The sequence below is a fragment of the Somniosus microcephalus genome, chromosome 29 (assembly GCF_052327205.1).
Source record: "Somniosus microcephalus isolate GS21.2 chromosome 29, FLI_Smic_1.0, whole genome shotgun sequence".
Taxonomy (NCBI): Eukaryota; Metazoa; Chordata; class Chondrichthyes; order Squaliformes; family Somniosidae; genus Somniosus; species Somniosus microcephalus.
The window spans coordinates 6350818-6369691 of record NC_141015.1 but is presented as its reverse complement, the minus strand read 5'-3'; positions in this window follow the sequence as shown (position 1 = coordinate 6369691).

The window sequence follows — 18874 nt, the reverse complement described above, 5'->3', positions numbered from 1 at the left end:
AGATATTGCGTATTTCTTAGGGTTTGGTATGTGAGTGTGTCTATTCTAACTGTCTCTACGATGTATAGTATAGAAAGTTACGTCACAGAAGGAGGCCATTCGGCCCATCGTGTCTGTGTCGGCCATAAACAATCTATCCAGCCAAATCCCACTTTACAGCTCTTGGTCCGTAGCCTTGCAGTTTACGGCACTTATGGTCATATCCAAGTACTTTTTTAAAATGCGATGAGGGTTTCTGCCTCTCCCACCCTTTCAGGCAAAACAGTTCCAGACCCCCACCACCCTGTGGGTGAAAATAAAATCTCATCTGACGGAATGTGTGAACCTGTTCAGGAACTCCCACTCCAGTGTCCGGGTCACACACTCGGTTTATCAGTAATTCGGATGATAATTAACAGCGTCTCCATGTGGCCCATTTAATGAACGATAAAAGCGATTTGTACAACAATCAGATTTTTGCTGATTTAAGTGTTATAAGAAAGAAGTCTGAGCATGCGCTAAAATTCAAGCTACGCCTCCCCCTCCCCCACACTTTTGAAACGGACGGGAAGGGCCCCTGCGAGCACCGCTCCCCCAGCTCGGCCAGCGGAGGCCCTTTCCTATGTGCTCGGCTGATAAGAACTACAAACACGGTCCCTGATCGCTCTTTCCCTTTGATCTTAGACCCGTTCACTTGCAGCGCCTTCCGACGAATTAAAGGCTTGTTTTCGAGATGAGACTCGGATTTCAGTCACCTCAATCTCTGCAAACACATTTTCATTTTTTTCAATGCCATTTGTGGTCAATCCTTGTATTAACCCGAGAATTGCTGCTTGCAAAAACCCAGAATGGGGTTTCTTAGAGACCAGAACGGGGGACAGTTTAAACCCTCTTCCCTTCTTACAGCAGGACTCCCAGATCTGGTTTCACTCCCGCCGCAGTGCCTGTGCAAATGATCGATCGATAATCTGTGAAACCTCGCTTTTACAAAGATTGAGCTGGAATGTGTCCCGTTTCAAAGTCAATGGAAATTGATTCCCGCCCGTTGCAGTTTCAAATTGAACGCGGAATTAATCCTGATTGTAACAGCCTGGAATTTGCAAAGGAGAGATGGAATAAGAAAAAAGGAAGAAAAAAAAATTTCGGAATTATTTGGCTAATGGTGAATTTATTAACTTAATTCGCTCGTTAGGAAAATATTGGCGGGCTTTTTGAAATTAAAAAATCGTTGGCGGTCTGACTGTTGAGAACAGTTATTTCCACTCACTTTTCTTTGCGGGAAAAGCAGACTGTGATTGGTCACCGGAAAGCACCAATGAAATTCACCACAGAGGGACCAATCACAAGTTCGCTATCTGCATTCCTCCAGAACGTATAAGAAGGGCAGATATGGAAGGAGATTTTCATTCTTTCTCTGACCGTATTGATTGATTGTGGAAATGTCTGGAAGAGGAAAAACCAGCGGTAAAGTTCGGGCCAAGGCTAAGTCCCGCTCATCCCGGGCCGGACTGCAGTTCCCTGTGGGCCGTGTTCACAGGCACCTGCGAAAGGGCAACTACGCTCAGCGTGTGGGTGCCGGATCCCCGGTGTACATGGCTGCTGTGCTCGAGTATCTGACCGCTGAAATTCTGGAGCTGGCCGGCAACGCGGCCCGGGACAACAAGAAGACCCGCATCATCCCCAGACACCTGCAGCTGGCCATCCGCAACGACGAGGAGCTCAACAAGCTGCTGGGAAAGGTGACCATCGCTCAGGGCGGGGTGCTGCCTAATATCCAGGCGGTGCTGCTGCCCAAGAAAACCAGCACCGCCAGCTCCAAGAGCAAGTGAAGCGCACAAGATTCAATCTAATAACCCAAAGGCTCTTTTCAGAGCCACCCACATTATCTTTGAAAGGGCTGGTTACTGTTCTGTTCTATGGGTCACAATTACCTCAGATCTAAATTAACATGTTAAATCTTTAATTCTGCTTTGAAATTCACAGATTCGCCCATTAAGTTATCTATCCCCCACTCACCTGACAATCAAACGTTGCCACACATACAGAGTAACATACAATTGGTATCCTGCATGAACGAATATTCCCTCACTTGTGAGTGAGTGGAAGTGCATTTCCTATACTCACCTGTCAATCCCACAATGAGACAGTACCAGAGAGTGACAGATAAAGTATCTAGTTTAGCCTCACCAGACAATTTAAAAAGTCACATTGTACTAGACAGTGTCAGATACAGTATCTGTCGTTTATCAACAGCCAATTTGCCATTGACAATGCAGAGTGACAGATGCGTTGTCTATCATATGCACATTTGTCAATCCCGCACGAACACACTGCAAGAGAGTGACAGATACAGTATCTGTCCCATATTCAGCAGTGAATCTCACCTTGCCACATAGTACCAGAGTGACAGAGGAAGTGTCTATCCCACACTCAATGATGAACCACAATGTTCACACTAAAATCGGGTGAGTGGGGCCATCTGCTTTTAATGGTTGTTTGGAGTTTTCAGCTTGACCAATAAACTACTTGGCAATGGTTTTAAGCGGAACATAAACACAGTGCTGAGGTATCTGTTGAAATCAAAATGGTTTCTGCTGAATCATTGTCACTTGTTACAGCACTCGCTTTCAGCCAGTAGATGACAAAGACGTCTAATAGTTTGGAGAGTGCGGATTGTGTCCACACACCCAGACCGCCGTGAGTCTGGTGCTGCCCGGGGAGCTGGCCAAGCACGGGGTGGCCAAGAACGCCAGCTCCAAGTAAAACTCCACAATTTACTGACAGAAATATGGAAATCACAACGGGTCCTTTAAGAGCCACCCGCAGCCTCTCTGAAGGAGCCGCCTGTTTAATGCACTGATTTCGTCAGTTTATTCATTCCGACTAAAATCCTGTAAATCTGGTGAGGAAATTATCAGAAAATTAGTGAAACTGCCCCAATTTAATGCCTGTCTCGGTTGAATTTAATAATTATAAATAAAATCTTTCTTTTTTGAATTTGGTTGAATGTTTCAAACTTAATTTTAAAACTGATCAATTGAGGCCAAAAGTTTATTCTGTTAAGGTAGTGAGATTCCAATCAAGCGACCAATCCGAAGTAGCCTCAGGTTACAGCGGGCTCCGAGAGTTGGAACTGGAGACATTACAGTCCATCCAAGTACTTTACTTAAACCCTTGAATTTCACAGTCCCCGACAGTATCTGTGCAGGAAGCAAACTTCAGAAGGAGAATAATCTCACAAGTTGGCCTCTTGTCATAGAAGCTCGGTTTAACCTATTGTGAGGTGGAAAGCTCCGGTTCCCCGTCACACAATCTGTCTGATATATAAAAGCTGAATGGAAACAGAACACTGAGCGCATGGACACCCAGGAAGACTAAAAGAGCTTTTCACTGTGAGGGGAGAATACAGGGTCCGGCCCAAAGAGTCACTTGTAACCCCATAATCCTTATAATTCTTAAGCTATTCCCCATCCCAATATATCCCCGCTCCCGGTCCTGGGGCGCTGCTCTCTCTGTGAGGCGGTGTGGGGTTCTAAGAAGAGCCTTTGTTTTGTGCCCTGGATGTTGTCACTAAGCACTTTACGGTGGCGCTTGGCTCCGCCTTTTCCCAGTCCTTTGCCCCCTTTACCTCTTCCAGTTATGACGATTCCTCACAGGAATATAAACTGAATGATAAACTCTCGCCGTCCTGATGTATTTATGAAGCCAGCCCGGATCTGGTCGAGAAAGGCAGAGTGTGAGAGAGGCTGGGAGGAGACAGAATCAGAGTGACAGGCAGAGCAGAGACAGCGTCCTCTGAGCTTTAACTCCGCCTCCAGCTTTCAGGCTTCAGCATTGAAATATTTGCCTGCTCCTCCCCCTCTCCCCGCACAGTGTTTAAAGCGACAGGAAGGGCCCATGCGAGCTCCCCTCCCCCAGCTCTGCCAGCGGGGGCCGTTTCCTCTGTGCTCGGCTGATGATCGCTGAACACATCAGGGAGCGGAGATATCACGGGCCCGAGTAAGGGAGCAAACAGCAGCCTCCTCACAGCAGCACATCGCATTGGGACTGTGTCCACAGATGGGCTTTGAGTCGGGGCAAGTTCATCGGAAGCCGGGGATTGTCTGTAAGAGACAGATTGGAACAGGAACCAGTTCCGGAACATGAAGTGAGTGGGGGAAGGGAGATGCCATTCTCGGGCTGTGTGTGTGTACAGTGTAAGGTAACATAGAAAGTAAATCACCTCGCACTTTCAAATCATTGCTGCTTTCTCCAAATCAGCAGTGAATGTTCCTGATTCAGTTCGAATTTCACCGTGTCTGTTGTTATTGAACAGTGGATCGGAGCCTGGGAGTGAGGATGTGAGGAATTTCACAAAGTGCATCTATTGCAGGCACCAGGTGAGAAGTGTGAAATAACACATTTCAAAAATCGGTTATTTTGTTTCGGTGCGTTGAGTTCTCCAGAACCGCGTTGCTGGTGATTGGGAGATACATAGTCGCTCCTTCAGGTACATCAGGGTCCGTGCTCTGAGACATTCTGTTAATTACACACGCCCTCAACTCGGTTTCAATGGAATGATAGAGCCATAATCATAGATTCATAACGGCACAGAAGGAAGCCATTCGGCCCATCGAGTCTGTGCCATCTCTCTGCAGAGCAATCCAGTCAGTCCCATTCCCCCGCTCTATCCCCGTAGCCCTGCAAGTTTATTTCCCTCAAGTGCCTATCCAGTCTCCCCTTGAAAACATTGAGTGTCTCCGCTTCCACCACTTCCGTCAGCAGCGAGTTCCAGGTCCTCAACACTCGCTGCGTAAAAATGTTTTTCCTCACACCCCCGCCCCCGCCCCATCTCTTGCCCAAAACCTCAAATCTGTGTCCCCTAGTCCTGGTACCATCAACTAGTGGGAACAGCCTTTCCCCGTCTAGCCGATCCAAACCTGTTATAATCTTGTACACCTCTATCAAATCACCCCTCAACCTCCTTTGCTCTAATGAAAAAAATCCAGCATCTCCAACCTTTGCTTGTAGCTAAGATCCCCAATCCGCAGAACTTTTTGATAACTCTCCTCTGCACCCTCTCAAGGGCCTTCACATCCTTCCTAAAGTGTGGTGACCAGAACTGGATGCAATTCTGCAGTTGTGGCCTAACCAGAGGTTTATAATGATTCAGCATAACTTCTCTACATTTGTACTCAATACCTCTATTTATGAAACCCAAGATCCCATATCCTTTGCTAACCACTATCTCAATATGTCCTGCCACCTTCAGGGACCTATGCCCATTAACTCCCAGGTCCCTCTGTCCCTGCACATTCTTTACAATTGTGCCAATACTTGTATATTGCCTCTCCCTGTTTCCTCTGCCAAAATGCATCACCTCACACTTCTCTGTTTAAATTCCATCTGCCACTTGTCTGTCCATTCTGCCAATCTTTCTATGTCCTGTTGCAGTCGATTGGTATCATCCTCACTCTATGGCACACCCCCACATGAGGTGTGAATTGCAAATTTAGAAATTCTACTTTGTATTCCAATTTCCAGGTCATTTATAAATATAATAAAGAATGCAGTGGCCCCAGCACTGACAGTTGGTGAACACTACTGTCTACCATCCTTTTCTCTGAATAACAGCCATTTACCACAACTCACTGTTTTCTGTCCATAGACTGAAAACAATTGCTTGTACAGACCAGGTACCTGTGGTTATATTCCAGGAAGCCTTGCGGAATTTGATAGGTAATCCAATGGGACTGGGAGATATAAACCTGGACTGTGGCAATAGGGTCGTCCCATTCATGGTCAAATGCTGGGGTTGGTTTGTGTCTGGATGCTGATAACTTACTATAGAACCATTCTGCACACCTGCTGTGGAGAATCGGAGTCCCACTGTATTGCAGTGAGATCAGACCACGACACAATTTGTATCGCAGTTTCCTCTCCCCAGATACTTTATTTTGTTATCATAAACAAACACATTAATTATTAATTTATTTTTATATTCTACCCACAACTGTCCATATTGTATAACTAATTCTGTTCTCATATTATAATTCTCAGAGCAAAATACTTCACTGAGCCAGAATAAATGTGATCTTTCCTCCACAGGGAACAGGAGGATCAGTGCAGGCAGCTCCTTCTCACACACAGTAAGTACATTATCACTCACAGAAAGACAGATTGAGATTGAATCACAATCTTTTACTGTAACTGAGATTGACTGACAGATACAGATGAAGACCTACACTCAAATACCAGAGATAGACAGTTACTGAGTAAAATCCACACTCCCATACTAGACACAGACAGATAGACAGAAACTGAAGCTCACATAGCAGATACAGACAGGTAGAGAATGAAATCCATAGTCACTCACCAGAAACTGACGGGTACAGATTACATCCAATGAGAAGCTGATGGGTACAGGACAAAATTCCACTCACATACCAGAAACAGACAGACACAGGACAAACCTCACTCACATACCAGAAACTGACAGGTACAGGACAAAATCCCCCTCACATAACAAAAACTGACAGGTACTGGACAAAATCCCCCTCACATAACAAAAACTGACAGGTACAGTGGAAAATTCACTCACATACCAGAAACTGACAGGTACAGGACAAAATCCCCCTCACATACCAGAAACTGACAGGTACAGTGGAAAATTCACTCACATACCAGAAACTGACAGGTACTGGACAAAAACCCATGCACATACCAGAAACTGACTGGTGCAGGAAAAAAAACCCACTCCCATATCAGAAATGGACAGGTACAGTACAAAATCCCACTCACATACAAGATAATGGCAGCTACATTACTAAATCTCACCCACATATCAGAAACTGTCAGATACAGAACAAAACCCCAATCATATATCAGAAACTGATATTTACAGGACAAATCCTCCCTCACATTTCAAAATCTGGCAGGTACAGGACAAAACCACACTCGCATATTAGAAGTTGTCAGGAACAGGTCAAAACCACATTCACAAATGAGAAACTGACAGGAAGAGGTCAAAACCCCACTCACATATCAGAAACTGCCATATACAGGACAAAACATCACTCACATACTGGAAATTGACAGGTACAGGACAATACCCCTCTCACAGATCAGAAACTGACAGCTACAGGAAAAAAGAACAATAACATAAAGAAACTGCCATATACAGGACAAAACCCCACTCACGTACCAGAAGCTGACAGGTACAGGACAAAACCCACTCACATACCAGAAACTGACAGGTACAGGACAAAACCCACTCACATACCAGAAGCTGACAGGTACAGGACAAAACCCAACTCACGTACCAGAAACTGACAGGTACAGGACAAAACCCACTCACATACCAGAAACTGACAGGTACAGGACAAAACCCCACTCACGTACCAGAAGCTGACAGGTACAGTACAAAACCCCACTCACGTACCAGAAGCTGACAGGTACAGGACAACAACCACACTCACATATCAGAAACTGAGAGATACAGCACAAAACCCACTCACAAACCTGAAACTGACTGGCACAGTACAAAACCCCACTCTCAAACCAGAAAGACAGGTACAGGACAAAACCTGACTCACATGTCAGAATCTGAGAGGTACAGGATATAACCCCACTTGCATGACCAAAACTGACAGGTGCAGGATATAACCCCACTCACATACCAGAAACTGATAGTACAGGATATAACCCCACTCACCTACCAGAGACTGATAGGTACATGAGAAACCCAATTCATATACCAGAAACTGACAGGAACAGGAAAAAACCTAATTCACATAACTGAAACTGACAGGCAAATGCATATCCACACTCACATAACAGAAACTGACAGCTATAGTACAAAACCCCACTCACATGACAGCAGCTGACAGGTACAGGACAAAAGCCCACTAACATACCAGAAACAAACAGGTACAGGACAAAACCCATATCACAGATCAGAAACTGACAAGTAAAGGACAAAATCCCACTCACGTATCAGAATCTGACAGCTATAGGAAAAATGAACATTAACATAAAGAAACTGCCAGGTACAGGATAAAACCCCATTCACTTACAAGGAACTGATACGTACAGAACAAAACCCCATTCAGGTACCAGAAACTGACAGCTACAGGGAAAAAAAACACAAACATAAAGAAACTGATAGGTACTGGACAAAACCCCACTCACATACGAGAAACTGACAGGTACAGGACAAAACTCCACTCACAAACCAGAAACAGACAGGGAGAGGACAAAACCCGACTCACATATCAGATACTGACATTTGCTGGACAAAGACCCACTCACATATCAGAAACTGAGAGGTACAGGACAAAAGCCCTCTCAAATACCAGAAACTGACAGGTACAGGATATAACCCCATTCACATACCAGAGACTGATAGGTACATGAGAAATCCCAACTCATATGCCAGAAACTGACAGGTACAGGACAAAACCACACTCACAGATCAGAAACTGACAGCTATAGTACAAAACCTCACTCACATATCAGAAACTGACAGGTACAGGAGAAAACCTCACTCACATAACAGAAACTGACAGGCAAATGCACATCCACACTCACATAACAGAAACTGACAGGTACAGGACAAAACCCCACTGACATACCAGAAACTGACAGGCCCAGGAAAAAAACCCAATCATATATCAGAAACTGACAGGTGCAGGAAAAAAACACCACGAACATACCAGAGAATGACAGGTAGAGGACAAAACCCCACTCACATACCCGCGGGGTGCTGAAGGTTTTCCTGGAGAATATGATCAGGGATGCGGTGACCAACACTGAGCACGCCAAGCGCAAGACGGTCAATGCCATGGATGTGGTGTATGCTCTGAAATGGCAGGGCTGCACTCTCTATGGATTCGGCGGCTGAACAACTCGACCCTTTCCACCAAACACAACACAAAGGCTCTTTTAAGAGCCACCCACCACCTCACAGAGAGAGCAGTGACCTGGGAGCGAGGGTAGACAGTTGATTTACATTGTGATCGGTGTAGATCTATATTTTACTCCAAGTTCTATATTCTGGTGTGTGGATGTTTTAAATCAACATAGGCACGATGGGCTGAATGATCTTTATTCACAGAATCGTAGACATTTACGGCACAGAAGGATTCAGCACAAAAAATATCTATGCTGCCCAATCCCACTTTCCAGATCTTGGTCCTTAGCTTTTCAGTTCATGACACTTCAAGGGCGTAACATATAGTTTTTAAATATGATGAGGGTTTCTGCCTCGACCTCACTTTCAGGCAGAATGTTCCAGACCCTCAACAACCTATGGGTGAAAAAAGTTCTGCTCAACTCTCCTCTACTTCTTCTACCAATTCTTTAAAATCTTTACCCCCTGGTGATTGATCTCTCTGCTAAGGGAAATAGGTCTTTCCTGTCCACTCTATGTAGGCCCTTCATATGCACATCAATCAAGTCTCCTCTCGGCCTGCTAATGTGCGGAATCGTTCTGTGATTCTATAAAAGGACGATATCCCGAATGAATAATTCGACTATATTAATGCTGCGACTTCCTCTGAAAAGAGCCGTTGCTTTGTTTTGTGCTTTTACAGTGCGTTGTGAAATTTATTTGCTATTGTCCCTTCCGACACCCCGTGCTTGGCCAGCTCCCGGGCAGCACCAGGCTCACGGCGGTCTGGATGTGTGGACACAATCCGCACTCTCCAAACTATTGGAGTTTGGTGCCATCTCCTGGCCGCCAGCCAGTGGTGCAACAGGAAAACCATTCCTCAGTAACTATTTTAAACTGGAGAGAAATAACCTGAACATCTTGTTTCCGTTCAGTCTAAGATGATTGCAAAGTGTTTTACACGTCCTGACTAAAGCTCCAAAGACCTATGGCGAATGATCTGTAAATACAGCGTCTAACATTTTAAAATTAGGGCGATGATTGTATCGTGGTGTGGCTCGCTGACCTCCCTCGCGAGTTCATTGAAGTTCGATTCGAGGCATCGCAACCAGGCTCCTGTTAACACAGTTTAGGTCACCCTATCGCAGTTTATAGCAGATGCATTGCTGGACATCTTCCAAAATTCTATAGGATCTGGAACAGTTCCCATGGATTGGAGGATAGCAAATGTAACCCCACTATTTAAAAAAGGTGGTAGAGAGAAAACGGGGAATTACAGACTGGTAAGCCTGACATCGGTAGTGGGGAAATGCTGGAATCCATTATAAAAGATGTAATAGCAGAGCACATGGAAAACAGTGACAGGATCGGACAAAGTCAACATGGATTTACAAAAGGTAAATCATGCTTGACTAATCTACTGGAATTTCTTGAGGATGTAACTGCTAGAATAGATAAATGAGAACCAGTGGATGTGGTGTATTTGGACTTTCAGAAGGCTTTCGATAAGGTCCCACATAAGAGATTAGCGTGCATAGTTAAAGCACATGGGATTGGGGGTAAGGTACTGTCTTGGATAGAGAACTGGTTGGCAGACAGGAAGCAAAGAGTTGGAATAAACGGGTCCTTTTCCGAGTGGCAGGCAGTGACTAGTGGGGTACTGCAGGGATCGGTACTAGGACCCCAGCTATTCACAATATATATAAATGATCTAGACGAGGGAACAAGATGTAATATCTCCAAGTTTGCAGATGATACAAAGCTGGGTGGGTGCGTGTGCTGTGAGGAGGATGCAGTGAAACTCCAGTATGATTTGGACAGGTTGAGTGATTGGGCAGATGCATGGCAAATGCAGTATAATGTGGATAAATGCGAGGTTATCCATTTTGGTATCAAAAACAGGAAGGCAGATTATTATCTGAATGGCAATAGATTGGGAGAAGGGGAAGTGCAACGCGACCTGTGGGTCATTGTGCACCAGTCGCTGAAGGTAAGCATGCAGGTGCAGCAGGCGGTTAAGAAGACAAATGGTATGTTGGCCTTCATAGCGAGAGGATTCGAGTGCATGAGCAAGGATGTCTTGCTGCAGTTGTACAGGGCCTTGGCGAGACCACACCTTGAGTATTGTGTGCAGTTTTGGTCACCTTATCTGAGGAAGGCCGTTCTTGCCATGGAGAGAGTGCAGCGGAGATTCACCAGATTGATACCTGGGATGGCAGGAATGACTTATAAAGAGAGATTGGGTCGATTAGGTTTATACTCGCTAGAGTTTAGAAGAATGAGGGGATCTCATTGGAACTTATAAAATTCTAACAGGACTCGACAGACTAGATGCAGGAAGGATGTTCCTGATGGTGGGGGAGTCCAGAACCAGGGATCACAATCTAAGGATAAGGGGTAAGCCATTTAGGACTGAGATGAGGAGGAATTTCTTCACCCAGAGAGTGGTGAACCTGTGGAATTCTCTACCGCAGAAGGCAGTGGAGGCCAATTCATTAAATATAATCAAGAAGGAGTTAGATATATTTCTTAAGGTTAAAGGGATCAAGGGATATGGGGAGAAAGCAGGGACAGGGTACTGAATTTGGATGATCAGCAATGATCTCATTAAATGGCGGAACAGGCTCGAGGGGCCGAATGGCCTACCCCTGCTCCTATCTTCTATGTTTCTATGTTTCCCTTTGTTCTCAGACCCGTTCATTTACAGCGCCTGCCGACGAATTAAGAGCTTGTTCTACGGGTAAGACTCAGATTCCAGTCACATCGTTCTCTCTCAAGGCATTTTCAGGTTTTAAAAATAAATGTTGGGGGTTTATTAACCCGAGACTTCTTGCAGTGTAACAGCCCAGAATGGGAGTTCTAACAGAGACCGGAACGGGGGCAGTTTGAACACTGTCCCTCTTCTCTTTTCACAGGACTCCCGGTTCTGTTTTCACTCCCGCCTGTGCAAAGGATCCATCGATAATTATTGAAACCTCACTTTTACAAAGATTGAGCTGGAATGTGTCCGCTTACAGAATCAATGGGGGTTGATTCCCGCCCGTTACATTCTGAAATTGAACAGGCTGATTGTCACAGCCCGGACTGTGCAAGGGAAATATGGAATAAGACAAACGGGAATAAAACGTGCTTGGAAATCTTTGGCTAATGGTGAATTTATTAACATAATCCTCAATTTAAAAATTATTGGCGGGGATTTTGAGATTTAAAAAATCGTTGGCGGTCTGACTGTTGAGGCAGTTATTTCCGACCTCTTTTCATTGGTGGGAAAAGCAGACTGTGATTGGTCACAGGAAAACACCAATAAAATTCACCACAGTGCGACCAATCACAAGTACGCTGTCTGCATTCCTTCAGAAGGCATAAGAAAGGCAGATGTGGGAGGAGACTTTCATTCTTTCTCGAACCGTGTTGATTGTGGAAATGTCTGGAAGAGGAAAAACCAGCGGTAAAGCTCGGGCCAAAGCCAAGTCTCGCTCATCCCGGGCCGGACTGCAGTTCCCTGTGGGCCGTGTTCACAGGCACCTGCGAAAGGGCAACTATGCTCAGCGTGTGGGTGCCGGAGCCCCGGTCTACATGGCTGCTGTGCTCGAGTATCTGACCGCTGAAATTCTGGAGCTGGCCGGCAACGCGGCCCGGGACAACAAGAAGACCCGCATCATCCCCAGACACCTGCAGCTGGCCATCCGCAACGACGAGGAGCTCAACAAGTTGCTGGGAAAGGTGACCATCGCTCAGGGCGGGGTGCTGCCTAATATCCAGGCGGTGCTGCTGCCCAAAAAAACCAGCACTGCCAGCTCCAAGAGCAAGTAAAGCGAACAAGATTCAATCTAATAACCCAAAGGCTCTTTTCAGAGCCACCCACATTATCTTTGAAAGGGCTGGTTACTGTTCTGTTCTATGGGTCAGAATTATACCAGATCTGATTTAACATGTTAAATCTTAAAATCTGCTTTGAAAATCATTTGCCACAGTTTTGCCCATTAAGTTATCTATTCACCACTCACCTGACAATCAAAAGCTGCCACATAGTAACAGAGTGACAGATACAATTGCTATCCTGTATAAACGAATACTCCCTCACTCACATGCAGTACCAGTGAGTGAGTGGTACTGCTTGTCCTATACTCACCTGTCAATCCCACACTGACACAGTACCAGAGAGTGACAGATACAGTATATTCAGCAGTGAATCTCACTTTGCCACATAGTACCAGAGTGATGGAGGAAGTGTCTATCCCACACTCAATGATCAACCACACTGTTCACACTAGAATCGGGTGAGCGCGTCCATCTGCATTTAATGGTTGTTTGGAGTTTTCAGCTGGACCAATAAACTACTTGGCAATGGTTTTAAGCGGAACATAAACAGTGTACTGAAGTATCTGTCGAAATCAAAATGGTTTCTGCTGAATCATTGTCTCTTGTTGCAGCACTCGCTGTCGGCCAGTAGATGGCACCAACCTCTAATAGTTTGGAGAGTGCGGATTGTGTCCACACATCCAGACCGCCGGGAGTCTGGTGCTGTCCGAGGAGCTGGCCAAGCACGGGGTGGCCAAGAACGCCAGCTCCAAGTAAAACTCCACAATTTACTGACAAAAAAACCCAAAACTGCTCGTTTAAGAGCCGCCTGTTTAATGCACTGATTGTCAGTTTATTCATTCCGGCTAACGTCCTATCAATCTGGTGATGACATTATCAGACAAATAGGGAAACTGCCGCATTTTAAAATCTGTCTCTGTCGCATTTTTTAATTATAAAAAAAGTATTTTTTTTTTTAATTTAGCGGATTGTTTCAAGATTAATTTATAAATTCTTCAATTGAGGCCAATAGTTTATTCTGTTAAGGTAATGAGATTTCAATCAAGCGACCAATCCGAAGTAGCCTCAGGTTGCAGCGGGCTCCGACAGTTGGAACTGGAGACATTACAGTCCATCCAAGTACTTTACTTAAACCCTTGAATTTCACAATCCCCGACAGTATCTGTGGAGGAAGCAAACTTCAGAAGGAGAATAATCTCACAAATTGGCCTCTTGTCATAGAAACTCGGTTTTACCTATTGTGAGGTGGAAAGCTCCGGTTCCCCGTCACACCATCTGTCTGATATATAAAAGCTGAATGGAAACAGAACACTGAGCGCATGGACACCCAGGACGACTAAAAGAGCTTCTCACTGTGAGGGGAGAATACAGGGTCTGGCCCAAAGAGTCACTTGTAACCCCATAATAATCCTTATAATTCTGAAGCTACTCCTCACCCCAATATATCCCCGCTCCCGGTCCTGGGGCGCTGCTCTCTCGGTGAGGCGGTGAGTGGCTCTTAGTGGAGACTTTGTTTTGTGCCCTGGAAGTTGTCACCAAGAACTTTACGGTGACGCTTGGCTCCGCCTTTTCCCAGTCCTTTGCCTCCTTTACCTCTTCCAGACATGACGATTCCTCACAGGAACATAAACTGAATGATAAACTCTCGCCGTCCTGATGTATTTATGAAGCCAACCCGGAAAAGCAGAGTGTGAGAGAGGCTGGGAGGAGACAGAATCAGAGTGACAGGCAGAGCAGAGACAGCGTCCTCTGAGCTTCAGCTCCGCCTCCAGCTTTCAGGCTTCAGCATTGAAATATTTGCCTGCTCCTCCCCCTCTCCCCGCACAGTGTTTAAACCGACAGGAAGGTGTAAAGTCTGTGGGTTGTTTAGTTAATTAATACACAGACTCCAAGAGTAACTTAAAACAGGACTTTACTATTCGAAGGTCCTCTTTTTATTTGAACCAAAATTTAAAACTTAAACCAGATCAACTGTAAATAAACAAAAGTTCAACTAAACCTTAATAAATCAAATTAAAATTTGGTGTTCCAAATTGACGATGCACTCCAGCCCCCGCGGCGCCCAACGGTCACGGAAATACTCAAGCGTACCAGCGGACACCGCGTGCTCCATCTCCAGGGCCACCCGGGCGCGAACATGGCCGCGGAAGAGAGGCAGGCAATCCGGCTGGACGACCCCCTCGATCGCCCGCTGCCTGGACCAATTGATTGCTCTTTTAGCCAGGCCCAGGAGCAGGCCCACAAGGAGGTCCTCCAGCCTATCCGCTCCCCTCCGCACCGGGTGACCGTAGATCAAGAGCGTGGGACTGAAGTGCAACCAAAAATCGAGGAGCAGCCCCTTTAAGTAGTGAAAGAGGGGCTGCAACCTCTCACACTCCATATAAACGTGGAAAACGGACTCCTCCAGGCCGCAAAAAACACAGGCGGCCTGGGAGTCCGTGAACCTACTTAAAACCTTATTGCACGGGACCGCTCCGTGCAACACCCTCCAGGCCAAGTCCCCGATGGAACAAGGGAGGACTCCTGCATAGAGAGCCCTCCATTGGGGACCTCCGCCACCGCCAGTCGGCAAGACGCCACGCCAAGGCGTGTCTGGACGGCAGACGAAGATGGCAAAGTGGAGAGTGTGCAGGAGCAGCCCGTACAGGAAACCCCTCCGCGCGGAATGAAAAGGCACGGAGGGTATTTCCTCGAGACGGCTCAAGTTGTGAGGCGCCGGATCCCGAGGGGAGTTTCGGGGCCTGGCGCCAATAAGGAATTTCATCCGGACGGGGGTAAGCTCGGACGGGATCGCCCCACGTGCTTGAGCCGCCTCGATACACCTAGTGGAATCGGGGCCCAGTGCCCCTTTCACCGACTCGATGGCTTCGGTCGCGAGCCGGACGTTGGCCCAGGACAGGCGCCACGCCAGCTCCTCCGGCGCCATCCAACCCGCTCCTCCGACATCGAGCAGGTCCCCGACTCTGGTCACACCGCCAGCCACAGCCCCACCCTCCGCCAGCCGCCCGAACCCACATTCACGGAGGTGCGGATTCCTGAGCAGCGGCTCCCGAAGGAGAGCCGCCGCTCCTGACGGGGGAGAGCTCCGCCTGGAAGCGACATAGTTCCAAACCCATAGTAGTTCCTGGTAGAAGACAGGCAGCTCCTGCAGGCCGGCACGCTTGCAGCCCACTTTCACAAACAGGAGCTGCGTGTCGTAATTGAGGCCGTGCAGCTGGCGGAAGAAAAACGTCGCCAGCGCACACCATCTCGGAGGATTCTCTACGTACAGGTATCTCTGCAGCGTCTGAAGACGGAAAGTCGCCGCCTGGGTGCGAAGGCACACCAGCGCCTGACCGCCCTCCCTAAGCGGGAGACACAGAACCGCAGCAGAGACCCAGTGCTTCCTTTTGTCCCAGAAGAAGTCGATGAGCTTCTTCTGTATCTTGGCGACAAACGCAGGGGGAGGGATCAAAGTGACCAACCGGTACCACAACATGGCAGTCACCAGCTGGTTTATGACCAGCGCTCGACCCCTGTAGGACAACACTCGGAGCAGTCCTGTCCAGCGTCCTAGGCGAGCGGTGACTTTGGCGTCCAGCTCCTGCCAGTTTGCCGGCCAGGCGTCCTCAGCAGGGCTAAGGTAGACTCCCAAATAGAGGAGGTGCGTGGTGCTCCAGGCGAAAGGCCTGAACTCCTCCGGCAGGGAGTCCACCCGCCACTGACCCACCAGGAGTCCGGAACATTTCTCCCAGTTGATCTTGGCGGAGGATGCGTCCGAGTAAATCTGCTGGCATTCCCGCATCCTCCGCAAGTCAGCGGGATCCGTGACCGTGAGGAGCACGTCATCGGCGTAAGCCGAGAGGACCACCTCCATGCCCAGCCCTTGCAGAGCCAGTCCCGTCAACCTCTTGGGCAAGAGGCGCAGGAATGGCTCCACGCAAATGGCGTATAACTGACCGGACATGGGGCATCCCTGACGCACCCCCCTCCCGAAGCGAAGGGGCGCCGTCAAGGACCCGTTAACTTTAATCAGACACTCTGCGGCGGCGTACAGAAGTCGGATCCGGGCGACGAAATGCGTCCCGAACCCGAATGCGCGCAGAGTCCCGAAAAGATACTCGTGATCCACCCTGTCGAACGCCTTCTCCTGATCCAGGGAGAGGAAGGCGACCGACAGACCAGCCCTCTGGGAGTGGTGGACCAGGTCCCGGACCAGATGGATGTTGTCGTGGATGGTCCGGCCCGGGACCGTGTAGGACTGGTCGGGGTGGATCATGTGGGCCAGCACGGTGCTAAGGCGAGCAGACATAGCCCTGGCAAAGATTTTATAGTCCGTGCTAAGGAGGGAGACCGGATGCCAGTTCTTGAGGAGGCGGAGATCGCCCCTCTTAGGCAGCAGGACAATGACCGCCCTGCGCCAAGAGAGGGGCATCTCCCCGGTCGCCAAACTTTTCCCCAGGACCCGCGCGTAGTCGCCCCCCAAGACGTCCCAGAACGCCCTGTGGAACTCCACGGTCAGCCCGTCCAGCCCCGGGGACTTTCCCCTAGAGAGCTGGCGGAGGGTGCCGGTCAGCTCCGCCAGGCTTAGCGGAGCGTCCAATTTTTCGGCGCCCTCCGGACTGACCTTCGGCAGGTCCTCCCACAAAACTCTGCGCGCATCCTCGCTGGACGGATCCGGAGAGAACAGAGCCCCGTAGTAGGCGCGGGTCTCCGCGCTGATTCCCTCCGGATCCGAGACCAGAGATCCGTCGTCGGCCAGCAGCCCCAAGAGCTGCTTACGGGCCCCTCATCTTTTTTCCAGCGAGTAGAAGAAGGGGGAGCCGCGGTCCAGGTCCCGCAGGAGCTGGATCTGCGACCTCACGTATGCGCCTCGGGACCCGATGAGCTGCAGGTCCTTCAGCGCGCCCTTCTTCTCTTCGTACACCTTCCACAGGGCCGAGTCCCCGACGACTTGACCGAGACGGGACTCCAGGTCGAGCACCTCCTTCTCCAACCGCCCGACCCAGGCCTCCCGCCTCTTGGTCGACCCCTTCGCATACTCCTGACAGAAGAGACGCACGTGAGCCTTGCCCACGTCCCACCACAGCCTCAAGGAGGGGAAGCCCCCCTGCTTCCTTCTCCAGTCGGCCCAGAACCGACGAAACGAATCCCGGAACCGCGCGTCCTCCAGCAGCAGGTTGTTAAAGTGCCAGTACGCGGACCCTCCCCGAGCGCGCAGCGGGACGAGCTCCGCCCACACCAGGTGGTGGTCCGTGCACGGCCCCGGCCGCATGGAAGCCGCCGGAACGCAGGATACGTACGCCCGGGAAATGTAGAGGCGGTCGATTCTGGACCCTCCTCCTCCAGACCTCACGTAAGTGAAGGCGCTGGAGTCGGGATGAAGATTTCGCCAGACGTCCACCAAGTCGAAGGACCCAACCAGGTCCCTCAACTTCTCCATCGCCGGCGGGCATCGCGGGGGACCCGTACGGTCCCTCACCTCGAGGGTACAGTTAAAATCCCCCCCGAGGATGACGCACTCGCCCACGTCGATGGAGCCCAGAAGAGCGGACACTTCTTCAAAGAAGCGCACTTGCTGCGCACCGGCCTGAGGGGCATACACGTTCACTAGATGGAGCGGCACGCCCCCCAGGTGAACAGTGACCTGGAGCAAGCGGCCCGGCACGTGCTCCTTGACCCCCAAGATCTCCGGCTGAAAATGCGGGGCCAGCAAGATAGCCACCCCGCTGGAATTATTGGAGAGGTGACTCATGCTGACCCCTCCTTGCCACTCCAGGAGCCACGTGGCTTCGTCTCCCGGAACGGTATGGTTTCTTGCAGGAAGCACACCGCATACTTCCCGTCCCGAAGGACCGAGAAGTTATTGAATCTGCGGCGCGCCTCCCCGCTGCCGTTGATGTTGAGGCTGGCTATGGTTATCTTCATGTCAGAAGCATAGTGCAACCTCTACCTACAACTAACGGGGGGAGGAAGCGCGGCCGCTAGTCAGCCGCCACCTCCTCAGCAGCCCAGTGAGAAATGTTCTGAGCCGACGCAGCTCAAGTTGGTTCACACCCTCGTCCGCGTCCATGGTCTTAACGGCGGCGCGGACGGAATCAATGAGCAGCGCCAGCTCCGACCACCTGTCGAGGGCCAGCCGGACCTTCCCGCGCCGACCCAGGCACGTGGCCATAAAATCCCGGAGTTCCCTTGCGGGAATGAGGGGAGACTTGGCAAGGGGCA